Source organism: Rhinatrema bivittatum, chromosome 13 (assembly GCF_901001135.1).
Source record: "Rhinatrema bivittatum chromosome 13, aRhiBiv1.1, whole genome shotgun sequence".
NCBI classification, from domain to species: Eukaryota; Metazoa; Chordata; class Amphibia; order Gymnophiona; family Rhinatrematidae; genus Rhinatrema; species Rhinatrema bivittatum.
The window spans coordinates 19,572,660-19,591,764 of NC_042627.1; the positions used below are offsets into that span (position 1 = coordinate 19,572,660).

The 19,105-nt window shown below is 41.7% G+C and overlaps 1 protein-coding gene across 3 annotated transcripts in view; it reads left to right on the forward strand.

The window, feature by feature from the left end:
* Positions 1 to 19,105, forward strand: part of HCN4 (hyperpolarization activated cyclic nucleotide gated potassium channel 4) — a 337,366-nt gene that overhangs the window by 50,078 nt on the left and 268,183 nt on the right. Inside the window, exon 1 of one of the 3 annotated variants that reach the window (XM_029575660.1) lies at positions 439 to 508. The exons of the other annotated variants lie outside the window; for them this stretch is intronic. The gene's annotated coding sequence lies outside the window, so the exon portion shown is untranslated. Of the gene's footprint in view, positions 1 to 438; positions 509 to 19,105 lie in introns of those variants that run through there. 3 annotated transcript variants of the gene reach the window in all.

Genomic DNA, 19,105 nt, shown 5'->3' on the forward strand with positions numbered 1-19,105 from the left:
AGACTCTTGCAGGAGGTGGGGAAGGTAGGGGTAACCACCCAAAGGTGGCAAAATCCATCCCTGGCCCCAAAGGATGTGTTACAGTCTAAACAATAAATAAACAGCCCACTTCAGAATGTATTCCAAACTAAAGAAAGTTTATTGGAAAATAATGGCAAAGTTTAAAAGATACAAGAAAAATGGGAAAACTCAATCTGCACAATACAGCAGTCAGGAAACAGCGTACAGTTCTTTCAACATTTCCCAAGTTACTTGAACAAATAGAGTTTTATTCAACTTAACTGTTCTCTCCTGCTGAAAATGCTACCCTTTCTCCCACAGGATTCCTGTTGTCCCGCCCACAAAACAAGAATAGAACCCTTCTTGAAAGTTCCCAAAGCACGGATTGACATGGCTTGTCAAAGACAAATCCTCTGACTTGGTTTAGGTGATCAGAAGTTTCCTGGTTATTCTAGTCATTTGTGGGAAAAAATGTCTTCCAGTGATCCACAACTGGATGCCAGTTCAGGTACCATACGTTTTTTTCTCTTTCTGACCCCCAGCTCAACACTCCACACCAAACATGACCCAGTCCTCTTTTCGACCAGCAGCTCTCTCTTTCTAGACTCCTTGAAAAACTCCTCAGATTCCTCCCTATAACTCACAGAGCCGTATATGTATACCTTCTCCAAACCTACCTCCTCTGGGGTGAGGACCATCCTTTCACACATGTCTTTAGTTCACACCTCTTTGGACTTCCCATTGCTGGAAAATTCCTCATTTTAAACTATAGTTCCATTTAATGAAACTTAGCTGTCATATATGGAAAGGAATGGTAAATAAAACACAGGATATTTGATATAGCTCTGTATCAATCTTATGCTTCAAACTAGAAAAGGAACAGAGAAGGTGTTGGAGTCATTTTTTGTTACTTTTGCCAAAGATGTATGTAGAGGTTAGGCCGTATGGATTCAGAGTTTTCATCCAGACACAAGTTAGTTTGAAGGCCACAGGCCAACCTCTGAGTGAACTCCTGTTTACTATCATGCACTGTGAAATGTTTATGAACAGGCAAGAATCTGTTTATTTAGTTTTCCACTAGCAATTAACTTATACTAAAGCCTCAGAGAGAGAGTGAAGGCCACCCAGCTGTGTCTGAAATCTGATAAGAACCCTGAGGGAGAGAATGTCACTGCTTTAACAAGCATTTGTATTGTATAAGGAGAGACAGCGAGAAAGGGGGGAGAGTGAGCCCTGGACATGATGGTACGGCTGATCCTATGGAAATGTAAGCTTTTTATATCTATGTAGCAATTGTTATTATCTACCATTACTTCTTCTATATGATCTGTTTTTATTTGTTCTATCCTCCTATTGCTCAAATAAATTTAGTTTCCTACCTGGAACTGTGATGGACTGAATCAACGTTTGTGAGTGGCTCTTTGTGTTGGACATAAGCTCCTGGGTTCAAGCCCCCAGATATAATCCCAGTTAATTGTGTGTGTTTATATGAGATTAGCCGCCCAGGTCAGAGCCCCCTAGGTAGGATACCAGTGTGCATGGTCTGAACCTGTAACAGAAGGGCAACTAAAATAATAAAGGGGATGGAATGGCTTCCTTTTGAGGAAAGGCTAAACAGGGTATAGCTCGTCATCCTATAGAAGAGACGGCTGAGAGGAGATATGATAGAGATCTATAAAGTCATGGGTAGGTTGGGGTAAATAGGGAATGGTTATTTACCCTTTCCAACTAGGATTAGGATGCAATCCACAAAGCTAATGGGTAGCAAATTTAAAGCAAATCAGAAAAAGTAATTTTTTGCATTTGGAGCACAATTAAACTGTGAAATTTGTTGCCAGAGGGTGTGGTGAAAGCAGTTAGTGCTGTAGGGTTTAAATGCAGTTTATACAAATTCCTGAAGGAAAATTCCACAAATCACTATTAGCCATGTAGACGTGTGAAAGCCACTGCTTATCCCTGGTTATGAGCAAGAAGAATTGGATCTATTCTTTGGGACCCTAGCAGATATTTGTGACCTGGATTGGCTGCTGTCGGGGACAGGATACTGGACTTGATAGACAATTGGTTTGACCCAATATGGCATTTCTTATTTTCTTATCATTCTGCTGCCTTTTGTCTGCTTGCCACATGTACTTCTGAAATACTGCACTGTGCCTAGATGAACTGGCTTGCTTTAAAGTGTAAATTGTGTGTCATGCACCGTGTTACCATGATGAGAAAGTCACTCATTACCTCACCTATATACATTCATTGGCAGGCATTGTTCTAAATAGCTTGGCAGCAGCTAAACCAAACAATTTCTAAGTTAAACAGAGCTGTGGGGATTTCTGCATAGTAGGGTGTCCAAGATACTTCTTTCCTTACTATCATATCCACATCCCATGCCTCATTCCCTCTTCCCGCACTAACTGTATACACAGATGTGTTCATTTTTTACATTTTCTATTGAATTTAGTGCTTATGAAAGGTGTTGGAGTGATAGAACTAGAAAACAGGGTCGTCTATCCACAGAAGAGGTACAGTATGGGTAGGGCCGATACAAGGGTAATAGGTGCCCTTGACAAACCTTACAGCCTGGCATTCCCCCCCCCCACCCCACTGACCTCCCCACACACTGTTGAAAATTATGCATTTGACAGATTTTACATGAAAAAGGAATTATATAATGTACATTCTATTGTGATAATTATATGCACTACTGTGTTGCCAATCAGAAAAGCTGCAATAAAGTCACTTGGAACCCATATGGTATTAGGCCTGTTGTAAAATGTTGGGTGTAGGCTTGACTCTCCCATACCAAAACAGCACTAACTGCCAGCACGCACAGTAACAATCCTACCTATGAAAAGGCAACACTAAATATTACACCAGGACCTAAAACATTGATGCACTTCCTATCAGAAAAACAAATCAAATCAAGCTGCTATAGATCCCTACACAGAAACTACATGCTAACAGAATAATTCATCTCGGTCATACATGCAGAACACAGACCCTCATCAAATACAGAATAAATAGACCATAAAGTATAAATAGAAATGTGCAGACAAAAACTGAACAGTAAACTGCAACAAGCCAGACTGTATAGAGTGCAACAATGGAAAAACAGAAACATCATCATTCCTCATAAATCATCAATCAACAAAAACAAGAAATATAAACCATTAATCATAACAGTAAAATCATACTAAAAGAATATTTCTAAATAGCTAACAAATAAAATAATATCCAATATTTAAAGACTCGTACAAATTTTGAAAGCTTTCCCAAACATCAATAAAATATTTAAAAGTAGCAGGCACATCAAATAACACCCAATAATTAAATATAAGGATAAAAATATCCCCTGCTCTCCATGCCTGGAAGCTTTAATTTTCCAATCTTTTTTTTTTTTTTTCTTAATTTTTAATTTTCCAATCTGAGCTTGTTGTGGATTAGTGGGCAGAGATGGTGGTGATGCACAAACATTTTTTATTTATTTACTTATTATATATATATATATATTATATATAGCCAACAGCTTCCAAACATTTGTCCAGTTCAGTTTACAGTGTAAGAATCATAAAGTTATACATACATCACCTAAATTGCAACAATAAAAATAATAAAACACAGTCTTTTAAAACTTAGAATAAAACTGTATAAACATTGCCTCACCCATACGCCTCTTCGAAGAATATTGCTTTAATATGTTTTCTGAAAAACTTCAACTCCTGCTGCTCCCTCAACATTACAGGCAATTTGTTCCATGCTGTAACCGCCACAATTAAACTGCTCTTGACCGTGTTTGCTCAAACTTATAATTACAGACCAATGGAATGTGTAGCAGGCATGCTTCCTCTCAGCGCAAGGCTCTAGATGGAGTATACAAATTAATAATATTCCTCAAAACACATAGCTGAGTAGCCTAAATTTTGACCTCCATTTCACAGGGAGCCAATGGAGGTCTCTCCAGACTGATGTAATATGCATCCATCTTGGAAGACCAGTTAATAAATGTGCAGAAGCATGCTAAACAAGCTGCAGAGCATGTGACAGTCTACCTGGCAATCCAACATACAGTGAACTACAGTAATCTAGGTGACTTAAGACCGACTGTACAACTGAGTGAAATAAGTCCTGTGGTAACAAACCTTTTAGTGGTTTTACCAACTTTCTCCTCTTTCTCTCTCTTACATACACAATCTCCAACACCTACACATTCTATTACTAACATATGTTCATACATGCACTCTTTCTCTCTCCCCCATATGCTTTCTCACACACACACACCCTCTCTCTCCCCCACATGATTCCCACACACATTCTCTTATATACACATGCTCTCTCTCTTCCCTACATGATATCACACACACATGTACATGCTTTCTCTCTCCCTCATATAATCTCACACACATGCTCTCTTTCTCTCCTCCCTACATGATCTTTCACACATACACACATGCTCTCTCTCCCTAACATGATCACAAACACACATATGTGCTCTATCTCCTGACATGATCTCACACGTATACTCTCTCTCACCATGATTACACACATGCATGCTTTCCCTCTCTTCTCATTCTCACACACACACATGCCCTGTCTCTCCCACATGATCACACATGCATACTCTCTCTCCCCACATGCTATCACATGATACTCCATCTGACTACAAACAATCTGTGCCATTTTGAATACTGGCAGCCGATAGCCTTTGCCCTCCCTATGTCACAGGGGTCGACTGTCAGTCCCTGTGACATAGTGAGGGCAAAGGCTATCGGCTGCCAGTATTCAAAATGGCGCCAAAAGCCATTGACAGGGGCTGACCAATGGCACCGGTAGCCCCTGTGACATGGTAAGGGCAAAGGCTATCGGCGCCATTTTGATTACTGGCAGCTGACGGCCCGAGTGCAGGAGATCACTCCCGGACCCCTGCTGGACCACTAGGAACTTTTGGCAAGTCTTGGGGGACCCTCCTGACCCCCACAAGACTTGCCAAAAGGGAGTATGTGATTGAGAGCCTGTGTGTAAATGAGAGAAAGAGAGAGAGTATGTTTGTAAGTATGTGAATGAGAGTCTGGTGTGAGAGAAAAAGACAGCATGTATGTGTGTGATTGAAAGCCTTTGTGTGTAAGCGTGAAAAGATAGACAGCATGTGTGTAAATGTGTAATTAAGAGCCTATATAAGTTAGAGAAAAAGCATGTGTATATGTGAGTGACTGAGAGCATGTGTGTATATAAGTTATAAGTTATCTGTAATAATTCATTTTTAATTTTAAGGTCTTTCTCAGCTTATCTATTAGTTCTGTTATAAGTTACAAGTTATATGTAATAATTTAATTTAATTTCAACTTTTAAGTTTTTCTTATTTTATCTACAAGTTCTTCGAAGTTAGCCCTATTAATTGTTCCTTCCTGTTCGATGTAATTTCCAACTTAGTTCTATGTAAACCAATGTGATATGTACCAATACATGAACGTCGGTATATAAAAGCCTTTAAATAAATAAATATAGGTGTGTAATTGAGAGCCAGTGTGAGAGAGAGTGCTGGTATGTGACTGAGAGAGAGGAGAAAGTTCCAAGAGATCTAGGTGTCATAGTGGATAACACATTGAAATCGTCGGTTCAGTGTGCTGCGGCAGTGAAAAAAGCAAACAGAATGTTGGGAATTATTAGAAAGGGAATGGTAAATAAAACGGAAAATGTCATAATGCCTCTGTATCGCTCCATGGTGAGACCGCACCTTGAATACTGTGTACAATTCTGCGAGCTGCATCTCAAAAAAGATATAATTGCGATGGAGAAGGTACAGAGAAGGGCAACCAAAATGATAAGGGGAATGGAACAACTCCCCTATGAGGAAAGACTAAAGAGGTTAGGACTTTTCAGCTTGGAGAAGAGACGACTGAGGGGGGATATGATAGAGATGTTTAAAATCATGAGAGGTCTAGAACGGGTAGATGTGAATCGGTTATTTACTCTTTCGGATAGTAGAAAGACCAGGGGGTACTCCATGAAGTTAGCATGGGGCACATTTAAAACTAATCGGAGAAAGTTCTTTTTTACTCAACGCACAATTAAACTCTGGAATTTGTTGCCAGAGGATGTGGTTAGTACAGTTAGTATAGCTGTGTTTAAAAAAGGATTGGATAAGTTCTTGGAGGAGAAGTCCATTACCTGCTATTAAGTTCACTTAGAGAATAGCCACTGCCATTAGCAACGGTAACATGGAATAGACTTAGTTTTTGGGTACTTGCCAGGTTCTTATGGCCTGGATTGGCCACTGTTGGAAACAGGATGCTGGGCTTGATGGACCCTTGGTCTGACCCAGTATGGCATTTTCTTATGTTCAAGCAAACCACCCCTCCTCCTGCTAATTCAAAACAATCTCAGGAGACCTAGATATCAAATGTTCCCAGGTATGCAGAGGAAAAAAAATGTTTGTATCCTTATTTTTCATTACTGGGTCTTTGTGTCTGCTATTTTGAAATATTTTATTGGTATCTAGAAATTTTTTATATGAGTTTTTAATTATTGGATATTCCACTCATCAGCTGTTTCGAAATAATCTGTTCTTTTTGTTAATATGGTTTTACTGCTACTGATTTTATATTTCTTGATTTGTTTTCTAAGGGTGGGTGATGTTTCTTTTTTCCTTTATTACACTGCATACAAAGACTCTGGCTTGTTGCAGTTTCCAATTCAGTTTTTTCTGCATGCTTCTAGTTATGCGTTTTGGTCTCTTTATTCCTGGTTAGGTGAGGGTCAGCACATGTCATTTAGGTGAGGTTTTCTGCTGGCGTGTAGTTTCTGTGTAGGGCTCTATAGCAGCCTGACTTGGTCTGTTTCCTAATAGGAGGTGTATTGGTGTCTTAAGGCCTGGTGTAATATTTTCAGTGTTGCCTTTTCTTTGGTAAGGTGGTTACTGTTTAAGTGCTGGAAATTGGTGCTGTTTTGGTGTGGGATGTTTACTATTTATGCAATTTCTGTTCAGACAGAATACGTATCTTTTCCTTGACATTTTAAACAATAAAAATAATTATCCCAGGACAAGCAGGATGCTAGTCCTCACATATGGGTGACATCAGTAATGGAGCCCTATGTACGGAAAACTTCTGTAAAAGTTTCTATGAAACTTTTGACTGGCACTAGAGTGCCTACTGAGCATGCCCAGCATGCCATGATATTCCCTGCCACAGGGGTCTCCCTTTAGTCTTCTTTTTTCCGCGAAGCAGTTAGCCTCGCGGTTCTTAGGAGTCCTGTGGGATTCTCCACAATATTTTCCTTACGGGAAACTTAGAAAAACTTAGCCGCATAGGGTCTCCCTTCAGTAGTCATCGGGGTAAGTTTTTCTTTTGATTCACGGTTCCGTTCCGTTCCGTTTTTCATAATAATTTTTGTACCTGAGTCAAGGCTGTCGACGGCTGTCCGGCCACAAAATGGCTACAGGATTCAAAAAATGCCCAAAATGCGCAAGAAATATGTCGATCACAGACCCTCATCAGGACTGTGTCCTCTGCCTTGGAGAAGGCCATGACGTAAGAAATTGTCCCCTTTGCGCTACGATGACCTCGAAAGGTCGACGTCTTAGGCTCGACAAGATGGAACAATTGTTTAAAATACAGCTAGTTACTGTTCCATCTACTTCCACACAATCGTCTCCGGCTGGGTCGATTAGGAAGGTCGTCCTGAAAAAACGTCAGTCTGGGGAATCAGGAGACGCTCCATTCTCCTCCCCCTCTCCATCGTCTAGAGCGTCCACATCGAGCAGCGAAAAAGGGCGCGAAAAAGATAAACATCGCCATCGGCATCGCAGGCTGCACACAGCAACCACCGCCCCGATACCCGACGAGCCATCGACGGAGGACGGGACACCGATTAAGAAAGCCCGGCTCCAAAGTAAGGCTTCCGAGCCACCAACAGGCCAACCCTCGCCGATTCCGGCGGAAGGAATCGTACCTCCTCAGGGCCCTGAGGTCGTACTACTATCGCCGCCACCGCCTCCCCCCATGGGTGCTCTGTTCACATCATCCATGCGGGCGGAACTTGACAGTTACATACGTCAAGCGGTTAAGGATGCCTTTATCGAGGCGATGCCACGGCCTTCCACTCCAGTTCTGCCATCGACACCGGTCATAGGAGGATCTCCGGTCCCATCACCGATACCTTCAATACCGATGCCGAGGAAATCACCGCTCTCCTCGATGGCGCCGATTCCATCACCGGTTCTACCTAGGCCACAACCACCGGTTCCAGCACTGCCGATTCCCCGGTTACCATCGATTCCACCACGGCCATTGACCCCGATGGCACCGTCGATGCCTACTCAAGAATCCATTTTTCAACCCTTGATGGACAAGCTGGACTCACTGATCCATTGCTTCTCATCTTTACCACAACCTATAGATGTGGATGAGAATCAAGAGCCATTACCAGGTCCCTCGGGTGTCATGCCACCCCTTAGACCTCAGACTCCACTATCCGAAATTCCAGCTAAGCCTACTAGGCCGTTGGAGCACCCTCTGGATGATAGTGACCAAGAATTCTCCTCGGATGAAGATCTCCTTTCTGAGCCTTCTCCGCCAGAAGATAGAAGAAAGTCACCACCAGAGGATCTGTCTTTCTCCAACTTTATTAAAGAAATGTCTCAGACAATTCCCTTCTCCCTCATTTCTGAGGTAGACAGCAGGCAAAAAACCTTGGAGGTGCTTCAATTCGTGGATCCTCCCAAGGAAATTCTTGCTATTCCTGTTCACGAAGTATTACAAGAACTAATGTACAGGATATGGGAACACCCTGGGTCGGTGGCAGCTGTTAATAAGCGGGCGGATGCCACTTATCTAGTGCAACCCATCCCGGGGTTCCAAAAAACTCAACTACCGCACCAATCAGTGGTGGTTGAGTCGGCTCAAAAGAAAGCCAAAAGATTAAAGCAACACGCCTCCATACCTCCTGGGAAGGATAACAGGTTCTTGGACAATCTTGGCCGGAAGATCTTCCAAGCTGCTATGCTGGTATCTAGGATAAATTCATACCAGCTTTTTATGAATCAATACCAGCGTGACCTATGGAAGCAAGTTGAATCCCTGTCTCATCAGTTACCTGACCATCTTCAGGGAGGATTTCAAAACCTCGTACATAAAGGCCTAGAGGCAGGAAAACACGAGGTTCGGGCCACGTATGATTCATTTGAGACAGCCTCCAGATTGTCTGCATCCGGAATAACAGCTAGAAGATGGGCCTGGCTTAAATCTTCAGAGCTGAGACCAGAGGTACAGGAGCGCTTGGCGGACCTGCCTTGTTTAGGGGAAAACCTCTTTGGCGATAAAGTCAAGGAGGCGGTGGCAACCATCAAAGACCACACAGAAACCCTCAAACAGCTGTCTCAGCTGCCACAAGAGGTACATCAACCTTCAAGGAGGCCTCCAAGAAGGGAACAAAGAAAGCCATATTACCGCCCTAGGCGGTATTATCCACCAGCAGCCAGGCCCAGACAACAAAGGCCTGCTCAACGGTCTCAGCCTCGCCAAAGAACTGTTAGGCCTCAGCAGCCTCCGCCTGCGGTGTCCACTTCCGGATATTGAAGTACAACCAGAGGGCATGAGTCATTCCCAAAATCCTTATCCACAAGTACCTGTCGGAGGCCGAGTTGCTCACCATCTTCAAACTTGGACCTCCATCCCTACAGACCAATGAGTACTCTCAATCATATCTCAAGGGTACCACTTGGACTTCCTCACTGTGCCAAGAGACAATCCCCCTATTCCGTCTTGGACAGTGTCTCATCATTACACAATCCTGCAAGCAGAATTATCCACCCTCCTGACTGCCAGGGCCATCGAAAGAGTTCCCAGGCCTCAGTGGGGCAGAGGATTCTACTCCCGATATTTCCTCATTCCAAAGAAAACAGGGGGTCTACGTCCTATCCTGGACCTCAGAAATCTCAACAAATTTTTAAAGAAGGAAAAATTCAGGATGGTGTCCTTAGGCACCATGCTACCTCTTCTTCAAAAAGGAGATTGGCTCTGCTCTCTGGATCTTCAAGACGCTTACGCTCACATTCCCATTTTCCCTCCTCATCGACAGTACCTGCGATTTCTGGTACAAGGTCAACATTTCCAATACAGAGTGCTACCATTCGGCCTTGCATCAGCACCTCGAGTATTCACAAAATGTCTAGCAGTAGCGGTGGCACATCTTCACAAGCAAAAAGTGCATGTGTTCCCCTACTTGGACGATTGGCTCATCAAGAGTCATACACAGAGCGGAGCTGTCACTTCTCTCCATCTCACAATAAGATTGCTTCACTCCTTGGGATTTCTCATCAATTACGACAAATCCCATCTCACACCATCTCACCAGTTGCAGTTCATAGGTGCAGATCTCAACACCATCACAGCAAAGGCCTTTCTTCCGAAAGACCGGGCTCAAACGCTCGTTCTCCTGGCACACTCTATTCGCAATCAATATACAGTCACAGCTCATCAGTGCCTCATCCTACTCGGACACATGGCCTCAACAGTTCTCGTCACTCCCATGGCCAGACTGACCATGCGACTAATGCAATGGACACTCAAATCTCAATGGATTCAAGCCACTCAGCCACTGTCCACTCACATTCAGATAACACCAGATCTGAAGTTTTCCCTTCTCTGGTGGACATCACCGATCAACTTGCTCAAGGGCCTACCTTTCCAGCAGCCAGTTCCACAAGTGACTTTAACTACAGATGCGTCCACCTTGGGATGGGGAGCGCACATTGCTCATCTGAAAACACAGGGCAAGTGGACAAAGCAAGAAGCCTCCTTTCAGATAAATTTCCTGGAGCTTCGAGCTATACGCTATGCTCTATATGCATTCAAGGACTGCCTTTCACACAAGACTGTTCTGATCCAAACGGACAACACAGTAGCCATGTGGTACATCAACAAGCAGGGTGGTACGGGCTCGTACCTCCTTTGTCAGGAAGCAGCTCAAATATGGGACTGGGCCCTAGCACACTCAATTCTACTACGGGCCACCTACCTAGCAGGCATCCACAACACAGTAGCGGATCGCCTCAGTCGTCACTTCCAACCACACGAGTGGTCTCTAGACCCGACCCTGGCAGCCAAGATCTTCCAACGTTGGGGTCAACCATCAATAGATCTCTTTGCGTCCCATCTGAACTACAAAGTGAGCAATTACTGCTCTCTCCTCTCGCAGCAGAACAGCTTACCAAGAGACGCGTTTGCCCGCCATTGGAATTCAGGCCTGTTATACGCGTATCCACCAATACCGCTCATAACCAAAACACTAGTGAAGCTGCAACAGGACAAGGGGACCATGATACTCATAGCCCCATATTGGCCTCGACAAGTATGGTTTCCCACACTGTTAGATCTCTCAGTCAGGGATCCAATTCGCCTGGGAGTAGCTCCCAATCTCATAACTCAGGAACAGGGTCAGCTGCGCCATCCCAACCTTCAATCCCTGTCCCTGACAGCATGGATGTTGAAAGCTTGATCTTACAACCACTCAACCTTCCAACCACTATATCTCAAGTACTTATAGCTTCACGTAAACCTTCCACTAGAAAGAATTATTCCTACAAATGGAAAAGGTTTACATTGTGGTGCACTAACAAAGATTTAGATCCTTTCACTTGCCCCACTACCTCACTACTAGATTACCTTTACCATCTCTCAGACTCTGGTCTTAAGACGTCATCTGTAAGGGTACACTTAAGTGCAATCTCAGCTTACCATAACAAGCTGGAAGATGCACCTGTCTCCACACAGCCTCTCGTCAGTAAATTCATGAGAGGCCTAACTCACATTAAACCTCCAGTTCATTCCCCAAGCATACAATGGGACCTGAATGTAGTCTTAACCAGGCTTATGCGTTCTCCCTTTGAACCCATAAATACCTGTGACCTTAAATTCCTCACTTGGAAAACGGTATTTCTCATAGCCATTACATCAGCTAGAAGGGTCAGTGAACTGCAGGCACTAGTAACTTACGAACCCTTCACGAAGTTCCTTCATGACAGAGTAGTCCTCCGTACACATCCAAAATTCCTTCCTAAGGTTGTCACGGAATTTCATTTAAACCAAACAATAGTTTTACCTACATTCTTTCCTAGGCCTCACTCTCACCAGGGAGAGAGAGCCTTACACACTTTGGACTGTAAACGTGCGTTATCTTTCTATTTAAACCGCACTGCAGCCCAAAGAAAATCAAATCAGCTGTTTGTGTCCTATGATCCAAACAAACCAGGTAAAGCAGTGGGTAAGCATACTCTGTCAAACTGGCTAGCAGATTGCATACAATTTTGTTATGAAAAAGCAGGCCTTACTCTCCAAGGGCGAGTAAAAGCACATTCAGTCAGAGCAATGTCAACCTCAGTAGCACACCTTCGCTCTGTACCTATTCTGGACATTTGTAAAGCAGCAACATGGAGTTCTCTTCACACCTTTGCAGCTCACTACTGTCTAGACAAAGAGGGAAGACAAGATTCAGCATATGGACAATCCGTCTTAAAGAACTTGTTTCCAGTTTAATCCCAACTCCTTCTACATCCAACCTGCTGTGATCTTCGGCTGATTCATTTCATCGTCAATACCTTACTGTTGCTTCAGCACAAAATGACTCAGCCTCTAGCTTGCTAATCACCCATATGTGAGGACTAGCATCCTGCTTGTCCTGGGATAAAGCAAAATTGCTTACCTTGTAATAGGTGTTATCCCAGGACAGCAGGATGTAGTCTTCACGAAACCCACCCGCCACCCCGCGGAGTTGGGTCCGATACGTTTTATTATTTTATTTTTGGCTAACGCTATTTGCTACAAACAAAGACTAAAGGGAGACCCCTGTGGCAGGGAATATCATGGCATGCTGGGCATGCTCAGTAGGCACTCTAGTGCCAGTCAAAAGTTTCATAGAAACTTTTACAGAAGTTTTCCGTACATAGGGCTCCATTACTGATGTCACCCATATGTGAGGACTACATCCTGCTGTCCTGGGATAACACCTATTACAAGGTAAGCAATTTTGCTTTACCAGACATTTACTTTTTATTTCCGCCGTGAATTGTAATGAGCAGTGTGTAACACATGTGAGCGTGGCCTGTCAGATGTGTCACGATGGGAAAAAGGTTGAGAACCACTGTGCTAGAGAAATAAAGTTCCTGGATGGAATAAAAGACAGTTTTATGGAGAAATTGGTTCAGGAGCCAACAAGAGAGGGAGCAATTTTAAATCTAATTCTCAGTGGAGCGCAGGATTTGGTGAGAGAGATAATGGTGGTGGGGCTGCTTGGCAATAGTGATCATAATATGATCAAATTTGAATTAATGACTGGAAGGGGGACAGTATGTAAATCCACGGCTCTAGCGCTAAACTTTCAAAAGGGAAACTTTGACAAAATGAGAAAAATAGCTAGAAAAAAACTGAAATGTGCAGTTAGAAAAGGGAAAAGTGTGCAACAGGCATGGACTTTGTTAAAAAAAAAAAAACCATCCTAGAAGCACAGACCAGATGTATTCTATGCATTAAGAAATTGGAAGGAAGGCAAAACGATTACCGGCATGGTTAAAAGGTGAGATGAAAGAGGCTATTTTAACTAAAAGATCTTCATTCAAAAATTGGATCCATCAGAAGAAAATAGGATAAAGCATAACCATTGGCAAGTTAAATGTAAGACATTGATAAGACAAGCTAAGAGAAAATTAGAAAAGAAGTTGGCCAAAGAGGCAAAAACTCAGAATAAAAACTTTTTAAAATATATCCGAAGCAGAAAGCCTGCAGAGGAGTCCATTGGAGCGTTGGATGATCAAGGGGTTAAAAGGGCACTTAGAGAAGATAAGGCCATCACTGAAAGATTAAACAATTTCTTTGATTCAGTGTTTACTGAAGAGGATATTGGAAAGAAACCCATTCCGGAAAAGGTTTTCATGGGTGATGATTCGGATCAACTGAACCAAATCACAGTGAACCTGGAAGGAATAGTAGGCCTGATTGACAAACTGAAGAGTAGTAAATCATCTGGACCAGATGGTATACACTCCAGGATTCTGAAAGAACTAAAAAATGAAATTTCAGACCTATTAGTAAAAATTTGTAACCTATCAATAAAATCATCCAATGTTCCTGAAGATTGGAAGATAGCCAATGTAACCCCTATATTTAAAAAGGGATCCAGGGGTGATCCTGAAACTATAGACCGGTGAGTCAGACTTCAGTGCCGGGAAAAATCATGGAAACTGTTATAAAGAATAAAATCACAAAACATTTAGATAGACATGGATTGATGTGACACAGCCAGCATGGATTTACCCAAGGGAAGCTTTATTTCACAAATCTCCTAAATTTTTTTGAAGGGGTGAATAAACATGTGGAAAAAGATGAACCGATAGATTTGGTATATTTGGATTTTCAGAAGGCATTCGACAAAGTCCTGCATGATAGGCTTCTAAGAAAACTAAAAAGTCATGGGATAGGAGGTGATGTCATTTTGTGGATTGCAAGTTGGTTAAAAGACAGGAAACAGAGAGTATTATTAAATGGTCAGTTTTCACAGTGCAAAAAGATAAATAGTGGAGTGCCTCAGGGATTTGTACTTGGACTGGTGTTTTTTAATATATTTATAAATGACCTGGAAAGGGATACAGCGAGTGAGGTGATCAAATTTGCAGATGACACAAAATAATGTAGAGTAGTTAAATTTCAAGTGGATTGTGATGAATTGCAGGAGGATCTTGAGAGAATGGAAGACTGGGCTTCCAAAAGGAAGATGAAATTTAACATAGACACGTGCAACGTGATGCATTTAGGGAAAAATAACCCTTGCTGTAGTTACACAATGTTAGGTTCTATCTTAGGAGTTACCACCCAGGAAAGAGATCTAGGCGTCATAGTGGATAATACATTGAAATTTTTGGTTCAGTGTGCTGTGGCGATCAAAAAAGCAAACAGAATGTTAGGAATTATTAAGAAGGGAATAGAAAATAAAATGGAGGATGTCATAATGCCTCTGTATTGCTCCATGGTGAGACCACACCTTGAATACTATGTGCAGTTCTGATCACCGCATCTCAAAAAGGATATAGCTGCTTTGGAGAAAGTGCAGAGAAGGGCAACCAAAATAATAAGGGGCATGGAACAGCTGCCTTATGAGGAAAGGCTAAAGAAGTTAGGGCTATTCTGTTTGGAGAAGAGACCACTGAAGGGGGATATGATAGAAGTCTACAAAATCATGAAAGGACTTGAACAAGTTAATGTAAATCAGTTATTTTCTCTCTCAGATAATAGAAGGATCAGGGGGCACTCCATGAAGTTAGCAAGTAGCTCATTTAAAACAAATCGAAGAAAATTCTTTTTCATTCAGTGCATAGTTAAGCTCTGGAATTCATTGCCAGAAGATTTACTTAGGGCAATTAGTGTAACTGGGTTCAAAAAAGATTTGGATAAGTTCCTAGAGGATAATCCATAAACTGCTTTTACGGTAATTAATAAGCAATAGTAGCTTGTGATCTATCTAATGTTTGGGTACTTGCCAGGTACTTGTGACTTGGCCACTGTTAGAAACAGGATACTGGGCTTGATGGACCCTTGGTCTGACCCAGTATGTCATATCTTATGTTCTTATGTTCTGTGTTCTTATACTTGTAGTTTTTATTTTCATAGCAAAATCTTCTAACACAAACTTTACTTTAATGCACTCCTGCTCTTTGTGACCTTGGGCAAATCGTTTCGCCATCCATTTCCTCAGATAGAAACTTATGGGTAATCATTCCTATAGTGTTGTCGATCCCCCTGTATATTTCCCAGCAGTAAGATACCACCAGGAAAAAATGCTGCAGCTTAGCTGACCCTCAGACTTAACACACAATGATGACCCCCACATCCTGGAGCTGCCAGCTTTTAAAAGTCCAAACATTGGCCCCACCCAATCACTGTAAAACTCCAGGGGTCATGAAAGAATCCCTGTCTCACCCACCCAGCCACCCCCGCCTCTTCTTAAGGAGGCCAAAGTTAAAAAAAGATGTTTTCAAAGTTGACAGTATCTGGACACAGACTCAGCCCCCTCCTCCATATCCTTTATTTGACCCCTCCCCAACCCCCTGGCTCTGATCTAGATAGATTTGGTGCTTCACTGGGGTCTGGAGCACCCCCTATAATATCAAACTTCATGAGAACATGCCATACTGGGTCAGACCAAGGGTCCATGAAGCCCAACATCCTGTTTCCAACAGTGGCCAATCTATGCCATATGAACCTGGCAAAAAATTGACAACTGCATTAGCAGAGGATGATTTCAATCCATCAACCTCTGGGTTCTGGGCCCAGCACGCTCCCGCTGCACCATTCACTTAATGAGAGTCAAGAAATCACAACATACATAACATACATGTATAAACCCTTTTATTACCACAGCTTCATAGAAAGATACAAACTCTAAAAAAAAAAATCCCAATCACTTCACATTCATACGTTAAAAACACTGGACATCAAGAAAATAATTTTTGTAAAATACACAAACATCAATGTGTATAATGAATGGCATGCATCAAAAGTGCCACCCTTTACAAAAATATAAATTATAAATGTAACACCATAGCTTTTACAAATTTTGTGACCACAAAAATCTTTAATAGAACCTTGTTTTTTTAAATTGTGTCACATCATCGCTGTTTCAAATGTGTAGCGGTAATTATTTCTTCATAGAGATGTTAACCTCGTCTCCTAAATAAGAGCCTTCTTCTTCTAATAATTTTGAAGTCTTATCTTCATTTGTGTGTCTGCTCACATTGCCGTACCCATTCCTTACAAGGGACCCTCGTTTCGCTCGTTCGGGCTTCCTCAGTGGAAACGTTTATATCTATGATACCAAAACAGATCTGTGTCAGACCCTAAATATCAAACGTCCTATATATGACAAATACTCTTAAAATAATTAACTAATAATTCCTTGACTGAGCGAGAAGATGTAATCCCACCAATAAACACAAATGATGTCAGCTAAACACTTGTACTGTAGCCTTCTATGAAACTATCAAAAAACACACACACAAAAAAAATGTATCTTAACCAAGTTTCTAAACCACAAAAACAAATATTCTGAACAAAAAAATACTTACAATACCAAAAGTCATCAAACCAAATACCACCTTGTGTAACGTCTCCCATGTTATAAAATAGCCTGAACGCGCGTACATTTGCTCACAATTTTAAGTGGATGCAGTCCTGTGAACGCAAATGACGCGTCTATCACGTAAGTTGGGGAATTTAATAGACACGTGCTGACGCCATTACCAGTTTTCCCGGTTTGTTCCCACTTCACCTTGGTAAAATCCCTAGTTTAACAGTCTCCCATCTCCCCTGTTAGCCCCAACCCTTAAAACCCTGCCGATCTATCTATTTATCTTTATTTTTATTACTTACAGATCCTCTATAGCAGAAGTTAAGTTATATGTCAGGGTATCCTGGCGCGTGCCTGTGCATGTAAGTATTTACATGCTAATTTGAAATTGAAATTCAGGAACGCCCATGCCCTGCCTAGACCATGCTCACACCCCCATCCCTTTTTGGAACTTTTCATTTGTGCATGTAGTGGGCAATACACGGACGACTTTTAAAACTGTCTCGGCGTGTCCCAGCCTGACATATTCACGTATCTCCTGATTTTGGCATGCATCAGGCTTTTAAAATTCACCTTTATTAGCCAAGTAGGAAAGCTTTTGCTATCCCTGGAAGTAGTAACAGTTTTACTTTATGGGATCTTCCAGGTATCTGTGACTTGAATTGGCCACTGTCAGAGAAAGAATGCTGGATTCAGTGGACCATGGTCTGACCCAGCATGGCAATTATGTTCTTATACAAAATTTACTGTTGCTATGCAAAAATAGCATGTTAGAAATGGCTTTAATAAATATTTCAGACCTTTATTCTAACCTTATTTAACAAACATTGAAAGTCAAGTTATTCTAAGTAGGCAATAACGATGCCTAAACATGCAATATTCTACTTTACCTTTATTAGAAGGAAGCAATATTCTCATAGCTTTGAATCACAAACCATAATTTATTGATATGTAATTCAACTGACTTATCAAATGAAAGGGTATATTTCTAATGGTGTGCTTAATGCATTTCCATATCCAATATCATCCTTAGTGATCACAAGGTGAGTGAGCAGAATACTCTACAGAATTAAAGAAATATTACATATGATGGCAGAGAAAGTCCCATAAGTCCATATATGCTATAGACCCTGGCTTTCTTTTCACTTCTTTGCAACTAAGGATCCTTTCTATACCAATTTGGCCTTTACCACTTCTCCCGAAAAGCAATTCCATGTATCCACCACCCTGGAGCCTAATATCCTGCCATCTTGTTCTAGAGCTTCCTTTTCCTGTAAAAGGTTTGTCGCTTGTTCATTATTTATGTCTTTGAGGTATTTCTATATCTTTATCATACCCCCATCTCTCTGCTTTTCTAAGGGTATACAAATTTAAGCTTTTGGTGCAGACCCTACCATTTTAATAGCCCTTTTCTAGACTTCCTCTATTCTATATCTTTTTGGAAGTACACTCTCCCAAATTGGATACAATGCTTAAGAACATAAGAATTGCCATACTGGGTCAGACCGAGGATCCATCAAACCCAGTGTCATGTTTCCAACAATGGCCAATCCAGGTCACAAGAACCTGGCAAAATCCCATACAATAAATAGATCCCATACTGCTATTGCACAATGATAAGTAGTGGCTGTTTCCAGGGAGAATATTGTTCAAACAACTGCACATATGCCCATATACACGCATATATGGGTGCGCACAAAATTGTTACAGTATTTTTTTATTTATCTATTTATTTACAATTATTTCTTACCAATTACGAGCCTTCTGTTCTGAGCAGTTTACAATATAACATACACATTATAAAACTAAAAACATACAGCATAAACAAACAATTTAAACCCTCAGTAAACTGACCCAAAAACCTTCACGGAACAAATGTGCCTTCATCTGCTTATGAAAGGCTCCTGCAATTGTCCTGCAATTGGCGAATTTCCACAGGGAGCCCATTCCACAAGAAAGTGGCAACCCAGAAAAAAGCTCTAGTCCTAATCTTTTGCAAACT